We start from the raw sequence: 8,596 nt of genomic DNA, 5'->3' as shown, positions 1-8,596 counted from the left end.
TGGTAGCGAGAATAAAGTAACAAACGTTTTACAAATTACTGATGAACGCTTAATCGCAGTTGTGTAAAATAAATAAATTCACACGGGTCACACGTCCAAGCGATTGGATTTACTTTCAACCATTTGAAATTCATTACAGAATGCCATGCATGTTTGACGGTACCGACGTACAGTGAGAATGAAAATTAGGTCGATAGTAGTAGTATGTTTATTATAGTGACATGTAATTACCAAAGTATATAATTGGTTGCCTCAGAAAAGGTGTACAATGAGGACGGTTCTTTTATTTCCGGTAATGCGAACACCAGTTACACTACATCAAGCGTATTATGATTTCCAGTCTATCAAAAAGTGGTATGACCTTTTGGGGACGTCTGTGAAGACCTCTAAGTGGTCCCTGACTTCAAAGTGGTCCCCGTAGTTGTAATTGAACTGAAATTTTACCGCAGTCCAGGGATTTTTCCATTCCTATATTTGCATAAAGTTGTTAAACTTTGTAACATTGCCAATACTAATCTGTTATTTTGGTCCTTTTTGATATATGCGCTCACTTTTATTACTTTTTCTAAATTCCGATGCATTTTACCAGCCCAAACTGCGCGTCTAATTTTTTCACCTGGTTAGGGTGTCTCATATTAGCATCATGGGAGATTGCGCTCCACATGGCACGGTCGAGACCAGCGACCGCGACCCACCGATAACTGTACGGATATGCGGATGTCCATATGGCCTAGCAGTTTACTGAGTGAGTACCAGCTCAAACAGTCATTAATTTCAATCTTGTTGCTCGACGTTATATTTCATACTCGCATACAGGCGTTCTGTTTACTGGGTAGCTCTGCATGGCAGGGCCGAGTGTTACCGGCGTTATACGGCCTCCCACCACATGTGTTGGGAGGTCGTATAACGCCGCGCCGCTACGAACACACAGCCCTGCCATATGGCCATGCAGAGCTACGTTCCGACCATTGTTCCGACGTTCTGTTCCGTAGACTTTTCCGGAACAGAACATCGGAACGTAGCATAAACTACACTTATACAAACTATCCAGTAAACAGAACGCCTGTGTGCGAGTGCTGATTGTCTTCGTCCAAAATCAAATTACACTGTGAACTTACACAGAAACATCGCACAATGAATGATGGCCCTGCGTACGATGCTGTGTTTCCGGCGTTATATAACGCAGAGCCAGAACTGCTGTACCTCTCTCGGGGGAGGGGGAAGTACTTGTTCAGAGAAGTGGTAGGGGTGTGCGGCCGCAGGTATAAAACCCAGGGCCCATTTTAGACCTAAAATCTCGTTGTTTTAGGACCCCATTTTAGACCTTTATGACCTTTGACCCAGGTCAACAGTCATAGCGTCAACATTTTTAAAACGGAAAAAGCATGTATTTGCCTCGGCAAAGCCTACCACTGTAAGCTTATACTGCGTTTAGAGCTATTTTGTTGCTGGCCAAGCCATGATTCCGAAAAATCATGAGGAAATACCAACAAATTTTGTGAAAGAAAATGCCTTTCACTCTCACCAAATTTTGGTCCAGCTTCTGCAAATTATCAGTTATCTGCAGTAGTCTGAGTGGTGTTTTTTTGTAAATTACAATTCACAACAAACCTCGCTGTTTGTCTGTAAAGCAATACTAACTTCATATGGCCATTGTCAACCTGAATTATACTAGGAGCAGTAGAGCCACTTTGTTTGGGTATTTTCTATTGGGCAAAAATCTGCCATATGTAGAGTTCTGACAAATTAGTGACAATGTTTTAAAACAAAGTCCATATTTACTTTAAGCCAGGGGGTCTCTGTAATGGTTCCCCTGCCGCAGAAAAGATATCCATGCTTATTGAGTGCAGCTCAGAACCCAATTGTGGTGCTAGCGAGATGGGAACAGACTGTTGAAATTTGTTCTTGTGTGGCACTCAAACTTCAACCCCATTTTAGACCATGGTTTACAGTGGAATTGCCCCCCCCCCCCCCCTATTTTGGACCAAGTTGCTGAAATACCCACCCCATTGGGCGGCGCATGTTCATATTGGCAAGTAATAGAAGTGACCCCCCTCCTGACTGCTCTTTGCCAACTTAGATTTTTTTTACCTGTCCGTGGTATTTTGGGGAAAGGGTTTTAAACACAGTTTGTCAGGAATTTATGATGATACTTGAAAGAATAGAAATATACTCCAACATCCGACCCTGGCCCACTAAGCCCAAAGGCTGTATCATGCACGCACAGGAAAGCAAATTTAGCACTTGGAGGCAGCCATATTGTCTAGTTTCCATGTGTTGAGTTTGTACTCTACATGCCTTGACATTGTTTTCATTGTAACTTAGGTCATTTCACATCATTGGTACAACGTACATTTCAGTGACTTTGAATGACAAAGTTCTTTTACGTCAAGGACTGTGTCATCAGTCTTAACTGATGTCTAGCTGTTAATTCAAGCTGACAATCTAAACTGAATACAAGACATGGAATTTGTGTCCATACACTTTTGTAATATATTGTGGTTTCAGTCGGATTTGAACTCACAACGTATAGCACCAGTCACCTAGCGCAGAAGCCATAGATAAAACCGCTGAGCCAAATCCCCAATCTCAACCTCATGTGTGTTCAGCACACAATTTGAGTCTACGGTTACACCTATAGTGTACTCATTTATGTATTTTGTTATGTCTCCATTTCAATACTTACCGTAGTCATAATTTTACATATGTGCTTATAATGAACAGACCTGCTTTGAGTCGGTTTTTACCTCATATTTGGTGTGTATATAAATACCAAAAAGAGATTATATTTGTGTTTCTTTCTTAATTTGCATACGTCATTTTATCCTCTGATAATGATGACTGGATTGATTTGCTTACTGGTAATAAATTTTTCAATTTTAATCTCTCCAGATAACAGAGTTCTTGGAAATGATGTGGAAAGATCAGAGTTATCACTGCTTGCTGATTTGGACCATGCCTATACGTTTTAACAGGCTGAATAATAAACTGGTGACGTACTCAAAAATTGGCGACCAACAGAAATTAAAAAAAAACAGTATTTCCCCGCACATACACACCATGATCATACCAGAAACAAGCATGATGCCATTTACTTAATGCACAACACACGAATGCCAACTATTTGTTGTAATCTTTATTTTCCTGTCATATGATTATTAGTCCCCAAGGACACCGTCCTGGGGGACTTATAGGTTTGGTCATGTCCGTGCGTCCGTCCGTCCGTGCGTGTGTCCGTCCGTCCATTCACACAGATATCTCAGAGACGCCTGGAGCGATTTTGTTCAAACTTGATACAAGGATAATACCCTACCTCATACAGATGCACGTCAATTTGTTTCACAATGTGATCAAATTTGGCCGTGTTAGAGGACTTTTTAGTTTACACCTCCATAGACTCCCATGTATAAGGCAGCTCTCCATAGACTCCCATGTATAAGGCCAAGAAAAATAAAAATTTAGTTTCTCATCGTATTCATATTGCAAAAAGGATGCAGTGACACAGTTTTTAGTCCCCACAGATAAAGTCCAGGGGGCTTATAGATTGGGACATATCCGTCCGTTCACCCATCCGTTCACCCATCCGTTCATGCAGATATCTAGACACTTTGACAAAATGTCACGTGACCTTGGTGACCTTTGACGTCAAATATACATATTTGTCCATAACTCAGTAACCACAAGTGCTAAACCTTTCATATATGGTATGATAGGACACCTTATGACGCCACATATTGTACCTCATTAATGATGTGCATTTCTAATTTTGAGCGAGCCAATAGAGCTAGAGGTCTGATTTTTGGTATATAGGGATAACTTAGCAATGCAATTTTTTTGACAAAATGTCACGTGACCTCGTTGACCTTTGACCTTGATTATACATATATATGCACAACTCAGTAACCACAAGTTCTTTACGCTTCAATTTTGATAGGATAATAGACCTTAAGATGTCACATCTTGTACCTCATTTATTGTGCGCATATGTATTTCTTGGCTGGCCAATACAGCTAGAGGTCTGATCTTTTTTTCCCGATTTAGAACCATAACTTAGACATGCCTCTTGTTTCAAATTGGGAACAATGACATAGACCTATGTGCCCATAGATCTGAACATATACACTCCAGTGATACTTCTTAATGACCACATTTCCCTGCCCCATCAAGACTAATACTCCTATTACAAGTGGGACTACGTCATTGTCAATGACTTGTTTTTTTTGAAATTCTCGGAAAATCTAAAATCATGTTAAAAAGTTTGAATTTAAATGCTACTTCTTAGGCTATCGACAGTGTTGTACACTTTTTTGGTCTTTAATGTGTCTTACTTGAAGAAAACCCTTGGAAAACTGAGGATAATTTGAGATTGGTTTACAACACATTTGCTGCTGTATGGGGCTTTAAGGTTTGGCTGAAACAAAATAGAATTTTTTACACCAAAACCCCTTGTCTGACAGCACTGATATTTGTTATACAGATTCATAGGGATGATCAAATTGTGAAATATTCAAATTTTGATAAATCCACAATTTTTAGCTCACATTTGGTGTATACATGTACGTATATTATACCAAAAAGAGTTTTTATGGTAGGTCAGCGGTGTCTACATTTACATATTACATATTATATTGTGTCTACATGTTAGTATGTGTGCATGCTACCTTCGTGCACATCGAAAACTCAAAAACCGCAGCACTACCACTGTAGTATTTGGTGTACTGGTGCACCTGGGGGTGGAGATGTGAATTTGTTCAAATGAAAGTGTCAGTCTTCAAAATATGATGATGAGGTAAAAAAAAGAAATGTGGTAGAAAACAGAGAAAATCCAGCAAACGCTTAAACTCTGTAACGGCAGTCTAGATTTTGTTGAAACTCTGTATGCGGGATGTTTATGGTGATTTTCGTTAGTATTGTGGCGAAATTTTCATTTTTAGCTACTATACGATAGTCTTTTGAAGCTATTGGGATGGGTATCTGTCCGGCATCCGTTGTCAGTATGTATGTATGTCCGTTTGTGAGGCGTCCAGTCACTCAAATATCTTGATAACCGCAGTACTTACTGATTTGCTATTTGTTGCGTAGATGAAAAATATGATTTGAGAATATATTTTTTTTTAATTTTTAGCTCACATTTGGTATACCAATGTGAGGTTATCATATAAGCTGAATCAGTTCATTTGCATCCGATTTGCATGTCTGTATGTCTGTATATTTGTGGGTATGTGCAGATGTATGTCCGTCACACACAAAGGCTCCCATACCGCCAAAGCTACCATCTCAGTATTTGGTGTACAGGTAGATGCAGGGGTTGAGATGTGAATTTGCTCAAATGAACACATCAGTGTCAAAAATGTGCAAATGAGGTAAGAAAAAGTGAAATGCAGCAAATGTGCAGGAGGCATGCCAGTGAGAAACAGGCAAACTCCACTGATCTTGACTCATTTCTGTCATTGTTTATGAACCGTTACATATTAACAGACCAGCTGCAACCATAGACAGTAGATGGGGGAAGACAGTTTATACTAAACTAAGAGGGGCTTGTTTCTGCTATGCATGTTGCTAAAGTTGACCTCCAGCACCAAAAGTTAGACCTTAATTACTTTTGTCATTCTTGTTTTTCTGGTTTAAATATTTCTTGTTGTTTTTCTGGTTGTACTGTGCAGAAATCATTGCCATAACATCAACGTAGAATTTTCCTCCACTGAACAGATAGGAACAACATTTATTGTTGATCATTGGTAACCCATACTGGTATATACCAATTCTGATCAAATTTGAGCGACACCGTATAATTGCGGTATTTTTTCTGAAACCACTCATCTGATTATTTTGAAAGTTTGTATACATGTTTCTCAGGATGACCTCAGTCAAGTGTATACAAATTGAATTGAAATTTATATATTTGTAATTTTAGGGCAATTTTCCGAATTTTTGGTCAAAAATATTTTTATTCAAAAACAACAAATCTGATAGCTTTGATATTTGGTATACAGGTTCCTCAGGTTGATGAAAATCAGTTTTATGATATTGTGAAGATATCTCGAATTTTGTATTTTTGCTGAATTTTTTGGTTATTTTTCTCATTTTAAGTAAAATTTCTTCTTTTCAGAAACCGCTAGCCCAATTGCTCTCAAATTTGGATTGGATGTTTACAAGGGTGTTACCCTTCTAATTGTTGAAGTTATGACAAAATTGGAAATATTACTGTTTTGGGGCAATTTTTGTCATTTTTGGTCAAAAATTCTTAAAAAATATTTCCTTTTTAAAGCTCCTGGACAGACAACTTGTTCTCAAAATTACTTGTCTGATAGCTTTGTAATTTGGTACAAAAGTCCCGAGGGATGCTATTTGATAAATTTTCTGCTCAAAGTGTTGGGAGACCCCCAAATTTTTATATTTTAGGTAATTTTCTCAGTTTGTGACCTTAAATGACCTACACCAACCCAGGATATGTTGTGAGAGAGTTTCGAAGGCTGTGAATATAATTTTGTCATACTTAATATCAATTTGTAGTAAAATTTGATCCAGAAAACAAAGTTGAAGTAAATATTTTCATTGCGAACCAATTTTTTCAACTTTTGCATGTTAAGACACATAAAAACTGATGAGAAATTAGGATCCAGGATAATTCCAGATGTTGTAATCCCCCCCACAGTGGAAGGCGTTTCACTATCTGTAACTGATTTAAGTGTTGTTTACATTTGAATGATAGCACTCATAGCATTAATTAAAACATCCCCAAGGTTGTAAATACATTTCCTGCCAGCTGGTTTTATGTAAGGGGTGGAACATTTGATATTAAGGAGGGGGTAGGGGCTAGAAGATTGATGAGGTAGCATTACTTTTTACCAGATCACTTGTACATTTTTTCCCACTCTTTATTTTTTCCCCACTCTCCCACCTTTTCTTTTTGTCAAGCTTCTCTGGCTAATTTTTTTGTTGACATTGCTTTCTGTATGTAGGATCTGCTTGTCCCGTCGCTATAGAAGATGATATGCATGTTCCCAAAGACGACCTCCAGTACCTAAGTTGCAGACCTTATTTGCTTTTATCATTCTTGTTTTTCTGGTTTAAATATTTCTTGAATTTACCAATTCAAACCGAATGTGAGCACACTGTCCTTGACGGTATTTTTTGATATTTTTGAAAATATGCAAATTAGCGCCAAAAAGGCGTTTTTTTTGTAAAAAATCTTCTTCATAATCGCTGGTCAGACAGCTTTGTTATTTTGTATATAGGTCCCTTGGGATAACCCAACTTAGATTTGTTCAAATTGTAATGAAATATGCAAATCTGTACTTTTAAGGAATTTTTTTTGTCATTTTTGGTCAAAACTTTATTTCATCAAAACCGCCCATCTGACAGCTTTGATATTTGGTATTGGTATACAGGTTCCTACAGATGAACTAAATATGATATCTTGAATATATGATGAAATCTGCAGTTTTGTATTTTTGGGGCAATTTTTCCAGTTTTTGGTCAAAAAATGTTTTTCTCTCAAATTTCTTGTTGGATTGCTTTGAAACTTAATACTCTAGAGTTGTTTTCTATATGATTTCTTAAATTGTGGTGAAATTTTCATCTTGTGTTTTTGTGTTTTTTTGCATTTTGGGGCAATATTTTGGTCAAAAATAATTTTCTTTGAAGTAAATGTTTTGATTGGTTTGAAATTGTTTTTAATGTATCTAGAGGCAACCTCGGTTGAGTGTCTTCAATTTTTTGTGAATATTTTCATATAGGCATTTTTGCGCAACTTTTCCCATATTTGGTCAAAAATCATTTTCTCTGAAATCCCTCTTCCAATGGCTATGAAACTTTGTATGCATGTTGCCAAGGGTAAACATAGTTAAGTATACACACTGTGGCCTGCCTCATCAAATCAAATGAGAGCCAAGTGTCATTGACGCTATGTTTTCCATTATTGATCAAAAATCTCTTTCTCTAAACACTACTCATCTCATACCACTGGCTGATTTGTTCTCAGGGATAATCTTACTGTGATGTTCAAATTATAATAATATTTCAATTTTGTATTAGTGGTAATGCAGCTTTTTTGACATTTTTTGAAATGTGCTATCAAAGGTATCTATCTTCATAAACATATGTGTCACAAAAAGCTATTCTCTACATAGCACAACAGGACTGTATTGGCCTTTAGGTATTATGTGCCTTTATTTTTGTGAAATTGATGCCCTTTATCTCATTTTTCCGGTTATTGAAAGTAGTTATTTTACTTTATAGAGAAAAACTGCTCTTGTGCTTTACTCTACTGTTAAAATTTATGTACAGTTAAATAAAGATTTTTTTTGGCTAAATAATGCTCAACGTCCATTTGTATGTGTGTATGAGATTGAGTTTATAAGACAGAGTTACTTGTAGGATTATTCTACATTTCTACTGATTTATCACAACATTTGGTATTGTATTGAAAAAATACATATGACACCAAAATGTCCTGAAAGGTGCCCACGGAAATTCCACTTGATTACATGCTCCATCTGCTATGTTCAGCTTCTTTTAAGGAAAATTAAAAAGAATTGTTGACTTGAAAAATGAAACATGCCAGCTGTGAAGTATCAGGTATAATAGGCCTATA

General features: G+C 37.2%; 1 long non-coding RNA gene across 1 annotated transcript; it reads left to right on the top strand.

Annotated features, from left to right (window-relative positions):
* Positions 1-700: 700 nt before the first annotated feature.
* LOC139131835 (uncharacterized) lies at positions 701-8,318 on the top strand. The gene is made up of 2 exons (XR_011552199.1): positions 701-745; positions 2,893-8,318. It is a non-coding gene; the product is annotated as an uncharacterized lncRNA (long non-coding RNA).
* Positions 8,319-8,596: the final 278 nt, after the last annotated feature.

The sequence above is a fragment of the Ptychodera flava genome, chromosome 4, assembly GCF_041260155.1.
Source record: "Ptychodera flava strain L36383 chromosome 4, AS_Pfla_20210202, whole genome shotgun sequence".
NCBI classification, from domain to species: domain Eukaryota; kingdom Metazoa; phylum Hemichordata; class Enteropneusta; family Ptychoderidae; genus Ptychodera; species Ptychodera flava.
This window is presented reverse-complemented; position numbering and strand designations above follow the sequence as displayed.